At 36.7% G+C, this 16244-nt stretch overlaps 1 protein-coding gene and 1 long non-coding RNA gene across 7 annotated transcripts in view; one reads left to right on the plus strand and one right to left on the minus strand.

Moving 5' to 3' along the window:
* LOC119649808 (calcium-transporting ATPase sarcoplasmic/endoplasmic reticulum type) overlaps positions 1 to 16244 on the plus strand; it is a 111093-nt gene that overhangs the window by 54982 nt on the left and 39867 nt on the right. The gene's annotated exons all lie outside the window — the stretch shown is intronic.
* LOC119649835 lies at positions 10796 to 11771 on the minus strand. Its single transcript, XR_005249205.1, has 3 exons — positions 11435 to 11771; positions 11173 to 11248; positions 10796 to 11039 (listed from the first exon to the last, which is right to left on the minus strand). It is a non-coding gene; the product is annotated as an uncharacterized LOC119649835 (long non-coding RNA).

Consider the following 16244-nt stretch of genomic DNA (forward strand, 5'->3'; position numbering starts at 1 on the left):
ACCCAATGAGTATCGTATGAACTTTCTCCTGATAATTGGCTTCTCCTTATATGACTACACGCTTAAAAGGGCATCATTAGTTTGTCCTTTATTCGAAACTCCGTCGAACCTCCCCCGAATCTCGTTTTCTGAGGCGAACAAATCATGGAATTTCCCTTTACATATTCCATTAACATTAGCCGACTCCATTACTGCTAAACCTAAATTTCTTTTCATCTTATTCCATCTTACCTATTGTAGAACCTTCGCTGTTCATTCCATTCTTATTAATGGACGTGAATTATATACATGCATGTCTACCCTAGCAAATGTCTATTCACGTCTCCTTCTGAAAAAAAAATAAATACTTTATTACTCAAAATACAAGCCATGGTGATTTGCTATTAATATTCGATGTGATACTTTTATTCTTGTCAGCATCAAACCTACTAGAAGAGAAGAGGTAACAGTTAAACCTATTGGGCTAGCAAGTAAGTCTCTGCCTTTTGTAAGAAGTTGGAACTAAAAAATACAGTTTTCTCACTATTAAGGTATTTATTTTACAATATTGATATTTCGGAACTCCCCAAAGTGCGCCTCAGCATCTTTCTGACAATCTTGTCTGGAAAGAGCTCCCCTCCCCTGCATAAAGCTACTGATAAGAGCCATCCAAGTTTTCACAAAATAAAAGAGTGTGTTCTTCATCATCCGCCACTCCATGGCAGAACATACAATCAGGAGATCGTGCTTCCCAATCTTGTGCAGGTAACACTGAAAACCTCCATGCTCAGTTAGATGTTGGCTAAGGAAATAGTCAATCTCAACATACTTTCGATTCAGCTGCGGATCTTAATTACCGATAAGCCACTGCCTCTTAACTCATTTTACCAAGATTTGCTACTCGGTTAGTGTGCATTGCCGTTCTCCACTGACAACCACGTCTCTTAAAACTTCACCTTTGTGGTGGTCGATGGCTCGTTCCCTTAGCAAGGAGGACAACGGAGATCACTTCCGCGATCGCCACCACAGACGGTTCTGAAATAGTGCGATAAACAAATGCCACTTCCGAAGCTTTCCGCGTATTTACTTGAGTAAGGTATCCACCGCCTTGTCAAGGACACCAACACATACCTTCGCAGCGTAAAGCGGAACGGACTGCGTTGCTCCTCTAACAAGACCTCTCCCGGCAAATATAGGGCCCATTAGCCTGCTTTGTTTTGCTCGAAGAAACTCATCTCAGCTGGTTTTGACTCTTAAAGTCAACTCATCGATCGATATGGGACGCAGGGTCCGGATTCTCTTTCTGCTCAAGATAACTACTTCGATTTTCGGTTCAAACCAGGAGCAGTGATCTATCTGCTTACTCGTCGCATCAATATGTCAAGTTTGCTTTGCGCCTGTTCAACAGTGCGTCCAGCAACAAGCGCCGCGCCGTCGTCTGCATAACCGGCCAGGTCCGACCAAGCTCAAATCTTGTCTGCCAGCTAAACACATGCGATAATCGAAATGACTAAGCGACAGTCTCTTGCGTCTCAGTTACGTCATAAAATACCGGGTTCACCTTTGTGTTTGTCCCACAGCTTTGGGCTTATCGTTTACACAACATTAAATGTGATAATAATTTGACTGAAATGCAGGCTCGCTGGAGGAGTGAACACAGCTAAAAAAATGAAGTGGCACCATGGTCGTCAAATCGAAACAATGCAAAGCAACGTAGATACAATCACTCCCTCTGGATATCACAATTATATACTGCATTTAACTTTTTGTGTGATTCTAGGATGCGTTTTTATTTCCACGGTAGTAACTACGTAAAATGCGCCAAGCCTACAGCTTTTGTTTTCGGATTTGTTACCGGCTTCAAAGCAGGTACATGCCCACTTGAAAGAGTTTTGTAGAAACGGAGTTTGAATTGACAGCTGTCAGGGACTAAAAACTTCAACATATCAAACAAGCTCACATACTACGAAATTCATTCAAAGAGAAATCGATTTTATTTGGTTGCTAAACCGAAGTAGAGTAGGCAAATTCCCATAGGGGCCCAGTTAAAGGAGTTTCGAAAAAAATGTCATGGGACTTGCATTCCAATTCGCAAAGCTCAAACACCAACGACAGCAGACTCCAAGTAAAACCATTTCATAGAAACTCTCACCACATTCATGACATCCTCAACTTCTACTCTGAATAAAGGATACGATTCAAGAGAGGAATAACATCACGTAAATCCCATTCATATGATGAATTCAAATATACTAATCTCATTCCTACGCGGAAAACGTGGGTTCAATGAAAAAGGAAAAACTTTCGGATTTTCGATTTCCTGGACACATTTGTATAAACTGGGCGTGTCTGCCAGCAATGAAAGTTTGATGAGTTATTAAATCCTGTCTCTAATTGTTCCAGTTAATTGATGATATGGTTCCTACAAACATTTGCGGTCATAATGAACATGTTTACGTTAATAGATACATCCTCATGAACAACATATTTCATAATCAATACTCTCTTTCTTGGTCAAGCCACGGTGCCCCTCATATTGGCCTCGGAATCAGTGAACCGCTAGAACTCAATTAGTTGGTTCGATTTCGATTTTCTTTTTACTGGGAATGGTTCTTTTTTCTTGTGCACATCATTAAAGTGTAATTAATTACGATTTAGTTTAGTGGAAAATTATATACAATATTGATTTCCTGATTTATATTTTCCGCTCAACACCCACAGTAAGGGGAAATTCTGGGGTGGAAAGGAGAAAGCTCTCGTGTTTTTATTGGAAAATCTTGAGTAAACATTTCTTTGTGGGCTTGCTAGGATTCATTCAGAAATATTTTCATTTAAGAATTTTTATCCAATGCCTTATCAGAGGGTATAGTACATTCCACGATTTGCCACAACGAAAGTTTGTTTATACATAGCATCAAGAATACATACGTATCACTCCTGAGTGAATTAATTTATAATTTATTTGGTATGATTGATAGAAATACACATAGTTTTCAACAAGCGCAGATTTATTTCCTCCCATCAATTATGCATAAATGTCGGAAAAGTTCCGTTTATGGTGGGATAGTACGCAAACAGTAGCAATTTCCGCGAGGACGGAATTCATTCCGCTTGAGTTCGGAGTTGTAAAAAATGAAACAATGCTTTCAATTCTTCCGTGTAATAGCGTCACAATTAACATAGCAAAAATGTGCATAAATTCTGCGAGGAATAAATGGTATAGACGGAATTGCTACGCGCTGTGACTAAAGTGCTAAATGGGCGGGGGAAGAATTCCATGATATTCTCGTGACACGCTCTCAAACGCTGACAACCACCAACCAAGCAATTTCGCCTGAAAGCTTCCTGTGTAGTTTTTTTCGTGTTAAAAAAGCAGCGAGTGCACATTTTTTAATCATGAAATTCAATTTCTCTTTCATCAGAGTGTTTTGGTTTTTTTCTCTGAAGAAAGGAATCGATAAAGTAAATCAGCGAAAGTTGCAGTAATTTTCTAGTTCAGTCGCTGAGTTGCTATTTCGTCGAACATTTCTTCATCAAAATCACATACACGATAGTAATTCGAGTGATAATATCACGAAATATAGCATGATTTCGCTCAATCTGATATGCATGTGTGTTTCACTAGGTTAATCATATCTCGTCTCGCCTGATAGATAAGTTAAAGTTAAAGACTGATAAAATGTTTACCGGGAAATATAATTTTGATGATATTTCTATGTAGTTTTCATTCGCTTATCGGTCGTATCAGCTTCAGTGACAACGACGATTAGGAAAAACTAGATTATGGTAGATATGGAGCGCACTTTATCGAATTAAAATATTTTCGCAGAAATGCTAGGGATAAGCTTTGTTTTCAGTTGAATACTTTTGTATTTTATATTTTTGATAATGCCATGACATGAAATCTGATAACAATCGCTGAATCACAAAGGCTCAGGCAATGAACAAAGATTTAATCATTTCTTTTATCTTTTTTGAAACATTTTGCGCCTCATAGTTGACTTGCTTTGTTAGTCCCATCATTGTGACGTCTGATATGCAAATATCTTAACAGAATCACGCATCTGTAGATCTTTATCGTACAGCAAATAGTTATTTTCTCCATGTCCCCTAATATATTTCCTGATGACTCTGTACAAAAGTCACGATTTCTCTGACTTAAACGCACGTGCCTACAGCAAGGATATTTCGCACTTTCCTACAAATAGATTGCACGTATACATAGGGTCCCCCGAAGAAATTATGGAGATTTATTCAGTATTCAATGAACTACCAAAACTGTCTTTCTACAAAGTTTTGCTGGGTCAAAGAAGTTTTGGTAAATTAGCTCCACAAGTCTCTGGAACCAGTTCATTCAGTTTCGTTAATAATTGACTGGATGAAAAATCAATTGTTTTTCTGCTTGTCATCCGTTCACGCAAAAGTTTTCCAGATTGAAGGAAGTAGTAAATTATATATATTACTTTGATCATGGGGGAAGAAATAGCAAATTCTCAGAAGGAAACTTTCGATTTCGATCCGAATGAGTCGCATTTAAACCAGATAGTCATTGTAATTGCAGAAACGGTGAATTTAGTAAATGTTTTGTAGGTATGTAGGCTTTGATCACGTTCTGCTCGAAATTATTCTGATTTTTATCAATACCCCGAATTAATTTCAATACGCCAGTAATAGAATATGAAAGGATTTCTAGTCCTTCTATATGATGAACTTTGTTAGAAAGAACGCAATTTTTAGATACTCCATCAAATATGCATTTTGCTAAATATATGCTAGATGTTTTGTGATGTCCTAGAACGAAAAAATACATGTTTGATCTGCTATACCTTTCGTAGTGATAAGATTTCCACCAAATTTTGCTTTTTTGAATTTGATGGATTTTTGAGTCAATTTTGAAAATAAGGGAAAATAATATTTATTACTTCGAAAAAAAATATCAAAAGGGTTCGACTTTGGGAAAAAGTTACATCTTTAGAGAAATTATTGGATTCAAACAACAATTTTTTTTGCGTAAGAAACTTGTTTTATTCACAAAAACAAGAAAATATCAGTTACAAAATCAGCAGACACAAACATTTATGGCCATAATTGAACGGCTGATACCCAATTAATGGAGCTAAAAACATCAGATGAAAAATGTTTTTAGCTTCATTAATTGGACATCAGCCGTTCAATTATGGCCATAAATATTTGGGTCTGCTATACATCTGTGCCGCCGCTGCGAGTTTATCAACGTTGAATCAAAGTATTCTGCCAGAGGACATCTGATTTCAGTACAAGAAACTCAAAAGCGAAGAAATAACCCTGACTCTCTTGGTGGACAATTCAGGTATTTTCAAGAAATCTGAGGGGTTTCTTCTTCTTCAAAAACACGACAGATCAAATTAGCCCTTGGCCTCCGGATAGACTTCCTCCAGCCATTTCGATCCTTCGATTGTCGCCTCCAGTTGAAAAATTAATTAAGGCAGCCTAAACCGGATACCGGTCGTTGCGCCGTTGATGATGATGAGTTAAAAAATTCCCAAAAATTTTACCCCCATCGATGCAGCTGGATCATCATAGAACTGGTACAACTCATGGTTTCATCTAATTCGCAAGTCAGCTCCATCTTCCAAGTATTCGACGTAGAACCTTACGTTCGAATGTGTCGATGGACTTCTATGACACCTGCATTAGAGTCCATGCTGCACAGCCGTACAGTAGCACAGGTCGTATTATTGTCTTTTTAATTCGGAGCTTATTTTTGGTGTGCACCCTTTTACTTTCATTTGATTTCTTCGTCAGCGAATCCCACTATTTGCGAAGATTTGTTAAGCAATGTTTCCGTTGTACCTAACTCCAGCTTGTGGATAACATATCCAAGGGCTAGGTTAAAAAGCATGGGGGCGAGTCCATCCCCTTGCTTTAATCTGCAGTTCGTTTCGAAGCATTGCGTTAGTTCGCCGAGCACCTTTACATGGGATTCTGTGTTAGCCATCGGGATTTCGGTCATTTGCACCAGTTTTTCTGGTATACAGAACCCGCGCATGGTACGATATAGTGCTTCTCGTTTCATGCTATGATACGCTTGAAGGAAGTCGACGAAGAGCTGATGTACATCGATATTGAACTCTGCACTTTTCCAGTAGCAATTTGACCGTGAAAATTTGGTCCATCGTGAATAATCCTTTTTGAAAGCCACATTGGTATTCACCAATTAATTTGTCTGTATATGGCTCTAATCTAGCTTGGATGATTTTCGTTAGAATCTTGTAGGACGTGCACAACAATGAAATTTCTCTGAGGAGTTTCCTAACCTTTAAACGATTTGGGGTTGAGGAATTCAAATCTTGTTGAACAAATCCAAGATCCTCTTTCACATTTTCACAGGAAACCTTCAACTGAGCTTTTAACAGATTTCCTCGTCGACATCCATGCATCAGAAAGTGAATTTTATCTAAAAGCAAAATGTTCCTCAAACCTTTCTTCAGTTTAGTTTCTTATCATTGTGACTATTGTTTACAATTTTTCACTAATCGGCGGGCTGCGAAACTGCTCTGATCCGGTTATTTTCCCATACTATGAAGATTTTTGAACGCATTCTTGACAACCGTATTCGCGAAATCGTTGCAATAACCGTGAATCAAGCCAGGTTTGTCAAAAACTGCGGAACTACTGCTGCGCGGTTACTCATGGGGAAACACCGTGAGAAGCATCGCTCTCTTTATATTCCATTTCTGGATCTAGAGAAAGCGTTTGACCGTATGCCACATGAACTCATGCTTTACGGTAACACTTAGTGCCAGAAGAACTCGTGCGCTGGCTTCAACTGCTCTACCACGATCCGAAAAGTAAAGTTCGAAGTATGGCGGGTGTACCAAAACCGCTTCGTGTCTCTGTAGGTGTTCATCAAGGAAGCGCCCTCTCACCACTCCTCTGTGTTCTTGTTATGGACACCATGACACGAGACATCCAACGTCCAGCGCCTTATACACTGCTTTATGCGGATGATGTTTTCCTAGCATCTAATAGCAAAAATGATCGCCTCATGCAACACGGTCTCAGATTGAATCTAAACAAAACTGAATTTTTGACGACCGATCCTCGTGAAACAGGCACATTCACTGTCAGCGAGAGTGATCTGCCCAGAACTGAGCGATTTAAATACCTCAGGTCAACGCTATCAGCCAATGGAGAACTGTGTTATGAAATTGCTTCACGCATTAACGCAACCTGGATGAAGTGGCGTTCCACAACTGGTGTTCTTTGTGATCGACGTGTCAACGATCGTCTCAAATCTAAAATTTACCGCAATGTTCGTTCGTCCTATCACCCTTTATGGTTCTGAGTGTTGGCCGACTATAAAAGACAATGAACGACCTCTTGCGGTAATGGAGACGAAGATGTTGCTTTGGACTAGTCGCGTGACACGTTTTGATCACATCCGAAATGAGGATATTTGCGATCGTTATCTAGGAAAAATTACGAGAGAGGCGTCTTCGATGGTATGGTCACGCAATTCGCGCTAACGAGAATTCACTTGCCAAGATTGGTCTGAATGTCGAAGTCGATAACGGACTAATTGTAGACTATGCGCTTGTGAATGGAAGTGAAAATCTGAAAAAGACGTAGGTGGAATGTGCATAATTCTCGCCCACCCTAAACCACCCCGACTTCTCAACTTATGTCCCCACGGTCTAAACCAGCAAGATCACGCGTCCATTGCCTTTTCCGGACTAGACCCGGTTCCTGAAGCTTCTTTTGAATCGCGGCTATTGTTGTGTTTGCTGCGCTCCAATTTTCTTCCGACCTCAGTATCCCGTCCATGAGATTCTGCGCTCCGATAACTACGTTAAGGACGTCGCTCCACTCCCTTCCATCTACGAATCGCAGACTTTGGAACATAACATGCTCCGGCTCCTCGGGTGTAGTGGTGTATTCGGAACAGTCAGAAGAGTCAACCAATCCGAATCAATGCAAACACTTCCTGCAACCACCATGAAGCGAATATTCAATTCCCCGTGCTTTCAACCGACATATCTCTCAATACACGAGATTGGTGTTTGGGCCGAATGGTGTTTTTTCCGAATTATACCACAGTTGTTGCCAGTTCCCTCTTAGATTAGCTCACCTCCTCTGATAGAGACAGTGAGCCTCATTCGCTAGAATCCAAGGGTATCATTCTCATAATAACATATACTGTCGATTGAGTCCACTGCCCTATATGGGCTGCATACCCTCACGATTGGCGGTTCAGCCGAACTCATCTTTTTCCGATTCACGGTTTTATTCAATGGTGGAGGGATCCCTGACAGAAGCCACATATAGTAGGATGAATTTCACCACCTCTGAAATACTGTGAAAATTGAAATCACAGACGGAATATGTCAATGTCTCGCAATGAATTTGCATAGAGGTTGGAAAATTCTTAGTCCCCGCACCTAATGTTGTCAAATGAACCGTTATCTAACACTTTTGCCAAGTTTAGGTAAGAAATATATAGCTAGGAGGCAAATTTAACGAATGTCGCCAATATACCATAGACTTCGATAATATATGGTCAGGAACAATCGCCAGGCTAGGATGTTTATTTTGGATCCTCCCAATCTTACCAATAATGAAGAATGATTCCTTCGATCGTCTATCAAAAGCGTTATATTTTACGGCCCTCGTTGCCTTTACAGCTTCCTTACGTTTCATCAGATTGTGGGATCAAGAAGGATATCGAGGTATCTGCGGTTGTCTTTAGAAATTTTTTTTAGAGAACACAATGCTTTCCTTTCATCAGCAAGAATGCATTACCTATAGCAATGTCCAGTAGGTAAAAACCACAGTGTTCACCATCATTTTAAGCTTCCCTAACACGTCATAAGTCATAACCATCTCTTACCGACGATCAACACTTTCTATTGCTCAACTTATGAGGAAATCACAGAACTTTTTGCATCCAACTTTGTATAAATTGATCAAAACAGTTTTATGGTCGATGCCTAGCTACACAGTATCTTTGACACTACTGATAAGTATGCCTATTTTATTTGCACTTTTTGAAGAATCTGATCAATTGTATCGAGATTTAGATGATCAGAACTGTGACTAATCTGCGACATTAAAATGGAGAAAACGACATCGAATGAATAATTCCTGTACATGCATTACAGTAAAGCGCTTATTACTTACTTATGCAGGAATACACCGAAATAAGTATGTTAGGATGTTTTCCTCAAATATTTAGTCCCGAAATTCATGAAAATGAAATTCCCTGAACTCCAATTATTCATTTAATTACCACCCCGTATGTTACCTAAATTAATTGTCATCTAGATAATTAACGTTGTATGTTGATATATGCAACACGCAAAACTCCCGAGGAGCATTTAGCAATAATTAAATGATACAATTTGTGCAAATATACATCATTAATTAATTCAAAAGCAGAGGAAGGATTGTTTGGCTTAATTTTCGTTGTCTACTTCTACTTTCAATGCACCATGAAGGAACATGGAAGCGTGAAATTCAAGCATTCTTGACAACGTTCATCAAATTTAACACGTAGAAAATCCAATTTCAGGAGAAACATTTAAATACTGTTGCTTATATACCATAATACGCTCAGAGCTTCGGCGGATTCAATTGATATTTGACATAAATTAGGAATGATTGGCAAAAGCAATTTATTTTATGAGCTCATCGGCTTTTAGGAATATTTGAATCGAAAGTAAAACAAAATCGAATGATTCATTTGAAGTTTGCTTGCCGATTTTCAAGCGCTATTTCACGCTTGTATGATTCGATCTTCTTGAAACTTTTCAAGACGCACCAGAACATCAACAAAAGCGAATTCAGTGAAAATTCAGATAACCCCATTTGTGCACACTGTGGGAGACATGTGGTCATTTCTGATGACGGTCCTTTATAATATAATACATTTCCTTCTCTTGATTATCACATTAAATACATTTTACGTTGTGTGCTGACCAACTACGGGCAGAGTGAAAAAAACGAAGTTGTGGTTAGATGTTATACCACAATTTTCATAGAATGCATGCATTATGGTTTGTGGTGCAAAATTATCTCAGAAAACCCCCTGTAAGTTTAGTATTTTTCTCATTTCTGCTGGTAGTATCAAGGGACAGCTACTGACAACTTCGAAAACCTGTCAGTCACTGTAGGGGGAGTGTGATTAAACCGAAGTAGTGGTACATAGAATCCATCCATATTTAAATTTTCTAGGATAGTAGATATTGTCGAATCTATCAACTTCTCTTATGTTCTAAATTCCATAATAGAAGAATGGAAAAGAAAATTAGTAGACCAATAATTCGGAAGGATTATCTCTCATTTCATGGAACCTTCCTTGGAAATGACAGCATTCCGACCAATGATATGTACTAAGGGTAGTGCCAATTCATCCAGTAGAGTAGAAGCTAGTCAATAAAAATATATATCGTATTTCAATGAATGCATAAATATGCTATTCGAAGAATAAAAATTAAAATTATTCTAGGATGAATACACTGCACATTGGACTTTTTCTAGGTTTTGTATTATAGAAAGCACATAAGTAAACATAAAATCGTTCATGCCTGTAGTAGTGTCCAATTTCTGTTTTACCGATTTCTTTTAAATGGTAAACGATCTTTCTATCGTGTGATTTGAAAATGTCACATTTCTATCCAATTCAATAATTTCACATTAACGGAAATTTCTTTGAAAACGATGTTGAAAGATGCATGCGTTTGCAAAACTTTAGGAATTTTCCTCAACATCCACAAGCTTGAAATGCCAATGAACACTTCAAAATTTACTGTCACCCATTACCGATCATAAATTTATTTTAATAAATACATTTCAATTAAGAACCTTTTAATCTACTCTAAAAATTCCTATAAAATTTCGTAAAAAAATCCATTTGATTTTCAATTTTCATTATATCTTTTTTCATCTAACTTTTCTGAACGACGAACGCATTAAATCTAGATGATTGTATTGCGTCACATTAGCACAACGAAAGAAAAATATTATTTTTTTAAATCGAATAAAAAAAGAACCCTGTTGGTCGTCCGCGTCATTTGCTTTCCCTGGAAAAATTGAATAAAAAATAAAAGAGTTGGAAGTGTGTGGGGAAAAAGTGAAAATATTTCAAATAAATGTTTATAAGTTTGAAAACGTATTTTAGGGGGCATTATGTAGGCTGATAATATATTATGCTACCTAGATGTGCGATGAATTCTTATAGACACATTTTCGGAAGGAGAAATTATAGGTGTTTCTCGTAGCAACCGCTTTCCTGTGGAGATATTAAATTTTTTTGGTTCAAGAATAATAAGATTTTGTAATTTGTTCAAATTTTTCAATTTCAAATGAATAATTATATGTTTGTATAATATGTACTTCGTACAGAATCATCTGTCGAAAACCACCTGTCATTCCTTTTCTTTTAAATTGCTCAGTATATTTAAAAAAGTTCATTTACCCATTCAGAAGCCGCACTGCACGTGTTAAGTGAAATTTTTGAAATAATTACTCGCAAATGAAAATTATAAAACAAAAGGAGAAGACCAGAATATACATTTTCATGTATGTATTGTGAATATACCAACAATTTGTCAAAAACACTATCAAATTTGATCTTATCTGAATTATCTTGAGTAGAACGTGACACACTCAATTAAATGAAAATAAGGCAGTGCGTGCGAATAATGACAATTTCAATGCTTCCGTAGTTGTACAATAACTGGTGATAGCACTATTTGACTGGTTTTTTAAAAGCCAAATCTGTTGATATTGTTACTAAGGTGGTACATTTTAAAGACTTCTCTATAAAATGATAAGAATTTTGTCTCAATTGTAAATATGAAAATAGGATTATATTATCAGTACACATTCATTAAGTCACTGAAAAGCATCGCGTATAATTATCGAAGCGAACTAGCTCATCTAGTAAATCAATGAAGTTTTTTGCACTTTTTATTCACCGGATCTTGAAAATAAAATATTGTTTTTTAAATAAAATGCTATATACAATTATCTCCTTTTCCATTACATTAAAATTAATGTAAGTCGGAAAACTAAAAGCTGGATGCTTCAGGTATGCAAGGTTTTGGGTATTTCTTTTATAAAAACATTTCTCCCCTTAGTACCCAATACGTGTAATGTGCTACTGACATTCAAGAATTTGCACTGAAGCGGCAGCTTTGATCTATTATAACTTTGTTAGTAATACTGCGATTTCCACCCCACACAGAATCAGTCTCTATATCATAGCCTATATTACTGCAAATTTTCATGATTCCAGGATGGACTTAAGGGGATGGGGGGCCCGGCAGTTAATTACCAAAAATTATAGCAACATACTATCATTAACTTTATTTGAATAGATATCAGTATGAAGGGTATTTTAGAGTCTTGGCACTATAAAATGGCAGCTTCCTTATTATTTCCAGATTCTTCGGTTGTGTAGGTTCTGAGAATGGCCGCGCGTAAGAAATGACCTTCTCCAGTCCCCGCCTTCCTCCCTTGTAAATTAGATGTCAAAACTAAGATCAGTTTTGAGAAATACTTACCGATACTTTTCATTTGATACCCTACATGACTATTCGGGGGAAGGACCGTAAGTCCGTAAGGTGGAAAAGGGGGAGGAAACCCTCTGCAATTATAAAAATCCAGGAAAAAAGTAAAGGGGAGAAAAAACAAAAAGGCAAACCCACTCCGCGAAGTGATCCCTCAATGGTGAGATGGGGTGTGGTACAAATAAAATGAGCGGACCAAAGAAGGGGATAAATAAAATATAGTTGGAGTTACTCCTATGAAGGGGACAAAGGCTGAAGCGAGTCGATCAAACAAACGAAAATCAAATGTCAAAACTAGGCTGTTTGGGGATGAGGTAATTTCTGCAAATTCGTTTTTAAAGTAATAAAAACTTGTTTCTTTTTCGTTGGTGTGGGTATTTATTCTTGCAAATACCGATATTTCGGGAACCACTTGTTCCCTTCATCAGTGCAAACAAGTTGCACTTGGAAGAATAAATACCCACACCAACGAAAAAGAAACAAGAAGTTTTTATTACTTTAATTAATTAATCGTTGGAAACACCGCATAATTTCACTCTGAAACTCGTTTTGTCAATGGTCAATGTCAATGATATTGTGATATGTATTGAGGAGGAAAAGTTCTCGTTCATAATGTTCCTTTCACTCTATCCACTCTTTTGATCTCCATTCTTATATTTTTATGTTAACTCCTTCGGAACCCATCTTCCATTTCTTTTTCAGTGCTTAAGGTTGTTACTATTTTTAGGTATTAAATATCATTTAATCATTTATAGCAATGAGTTAGAAAAAGCTACAAAATAGATGGCTACGCACAAAACATTTGAGTATTTTCCACCGTCATGAAGGAAAAAACAGACTCATCTCCGTAATGCCAGCCTAAAGTCCTAAATGCATCACATTTTTCTAACATGTGATGTTCTATAACCGAAATCAAATATGAATGCTGTGTGTAAACAAGGAATCCTCATAATTAAAAAGTTACACACAAAGGTGAAATCATATTTCCGCGCCAAAGCCAACGAAGAGAACATCGCTTTGGTGATGAAAAGTGATATTGTGATATTTGGTATTATTTGGATCGGGCTCGGTGGTACACCTTACCCTACACTTTAAGCTAATATCAATTTTGTGGTATCACATACATCACTGATCCATGTGATGTCTCCAACTTTGGCTTCTATCTTTTAAATTTTAAATTTACCATCACAAACTTTCTCTTCTCCATTTCCATGTAAAAAACTTTACACCTACTGTTTAGAGATTAAATGTTTTTTTCCTTTCTCTATTTATCACAAATCGTCTGTTCGATTCTTTCTCCCAATTATATTTGAGTTTATTTCGCAAAAAAGGGAAAACGCAGTCTAAACATATTAGCACTCCAAAAAACAATGCCAAACTATCCGCAACTATAAATTCTCTTTGTTTGTGAGAGTATTTTCTTCCGAAAGCTTCTTCCCTGAGATATGTACAAACTGTGGATTAGACAAGACAAAGAGAGACAATAGTTTCGCAACTACCTTCGTAATCCTATGACGCTCTCCGCCAGTCGATCCAAATGGAAGGAGTTTTAGAGGTTTTTCGCTCCATGAATTTTATTCTGATTGACTTTAAATTTGTGAAACATATTTTTGATATGTAGTATTATATAGAAGAAATAGTCTGGTTTCAATAAAACACAAATTAAACACGAATGGCTAAGATTTTCACATATGAAAATCTAATATCTTTTATAAAATTAGCCATTTTCTGCTTTAGTATTCCTCACTCAAGTCCATGAATTATTTTTCAAGAATAAAATTCTGATTATGATAAATCTGTATCTCATGAAGATTTAGGTAAGGTCATAAGTTGTAAGAAACTACGAGCAGACAGAACATTCGTGACTAACCACAATTTAAGATTTATCCCACAGATTTCAGAGAAATGAGAGAAATCTCTGATCCTATTTATATAGCGCCATTCAAGGTCAACATATGGTGATTCGCACGATATTTAACGACTTAACGCTAAATAGACTTTTATGCATATAATTCTCATCAGTTGGTTGGTTGTTAGTCAATTAAAACGCGACAATATTTTTTCGATATGAAAAACAGCTATTTGTGCGCCAACAATAAATACTGATTAACAACAAGAAGTTTCTTCATTCGTTGCAACTTTGAAGGGAAAGGAATGGAAATTTTGTATATGTGAGAAGTATAAATGACACTTCTTTATCGGAAAAGTCCTATCATTCTCATTCTTGCATTGGCGGATGTAAGCACTGTTCAAGTAATCATCAGTAGCCTTATTTGTCACTCATTGCAATGGTATGTATGCCTGAATTATTCAAAAACTGAAAAGAATTAATCGATAATATCGAAATGAATTGCACCTTTTGTCTTTAATTACGATTACTGTTTTTTTCTGCTATGCTCTAGGTATTCACATATATGTATGTTATTCGCCTTATGTTCCATAGGATATCCACCCTGTCTCTTTTTTTGCACTTTAATTTTAAGATGTGCTTCAGCTTCACGTAATACGCCCAACAATGAGACAAGGCCGAGGATGAATCTAAACATCCATGACACAACCGAAATTCGAAACTCTAGCATGAGGTCGAGGGGCTGATTGTCAAATATCTCATCGTGTTGCCAAACTGTTTTAGGAGATAGTCTATTGAATCATTCCCGATTATCTCCATGTCGCCCTAATTGTATAATTGTATCAAGAGGTCGATTTCCGGTGGTCGTATTTATTACTGTAACTACATAAGTGCTGAATTAGAAATATGTATAACATTGCGTTGTGAATACCATTTCAAGAGAATCTGCCTATGTGATAATGAAACAAAGATTTTAAACTATGAAAGCTTTCATATTATTCACCAGCAGATAGCGCTCTAGTACCCTAAACTTTGAACACAAAATTTCTTATCATAAAGCCTTTCACGAGCTCAGATATTTGTGTTGCTTACTTCACGTGTTTTTCGACATAAAAATTTGGACCAATTTTGGTTATTTAATTACTCAGAATTCCTGTACTGGATTCGAATCTCAGCATTATCGTATATTAGCCTCGGATACAGATTAGATGCTATCTAGTTTGATTTGCTGCCTGCATTAAATTTACTTCGATTAGATTTTTATATACAAAAATTTATGCAATTTCGTATTTTCGTAGAGAAATATTTTTATATGATTGGCTTTCCAATATCTCGTTTACGAGATCAAGATAATAAAGAATTTTATGAATCTTTCTTCTCCCCATTTATGTATACGATTGTTGTTTAGATCTGTCTAAAGAATTTTTTTTGTGCTTCTCATAGTAAGTTTTGTTATTTGTGATTAGTTTTCTCAATCGCATCGTATTCTTCTCAAGTTTCCGGATCCCCAAATTAGTTTCGAACATAACTACATATTTGTTATTGCAGAAACATTAGTCGAAATTCTAATCTAATTTAAAAATAGTATAAATAAAGAAAACTCTCCAAAACAATATAATACTAAATATAACAACAGCTTTTCTCAAAATTACTCCTGGCAATAATCTTTCAACATTTCTGCTTCCTTTACGATTCATTGAAAAAACAAGCAAAAATCGAATAAATAAATAGGAATTGATGTTACCCTAAACCATCTCCATATATTCACTCATCTCGGTCCAGATTTTTTTATTTTTTCATGATTTCATCATATAATCGTAAAAAATATTCTTATCTTTGGTTTATTCACTTGAAAATCCACTACT

The sequence above is a fragment of the Hermetia illucens genome, chromosome 1 (assembly GCF_905115235.1).
Source record: "Hermetia illucens chromosome 1, iHerIll2.2.curated.20191125, whole genome shotgun sequence".
NCBI lineage: Eukaryota > Metazoa > Arthropoda > Insecta > Diptera > Stratiomyidae > Hermetia > Hermetia illucens.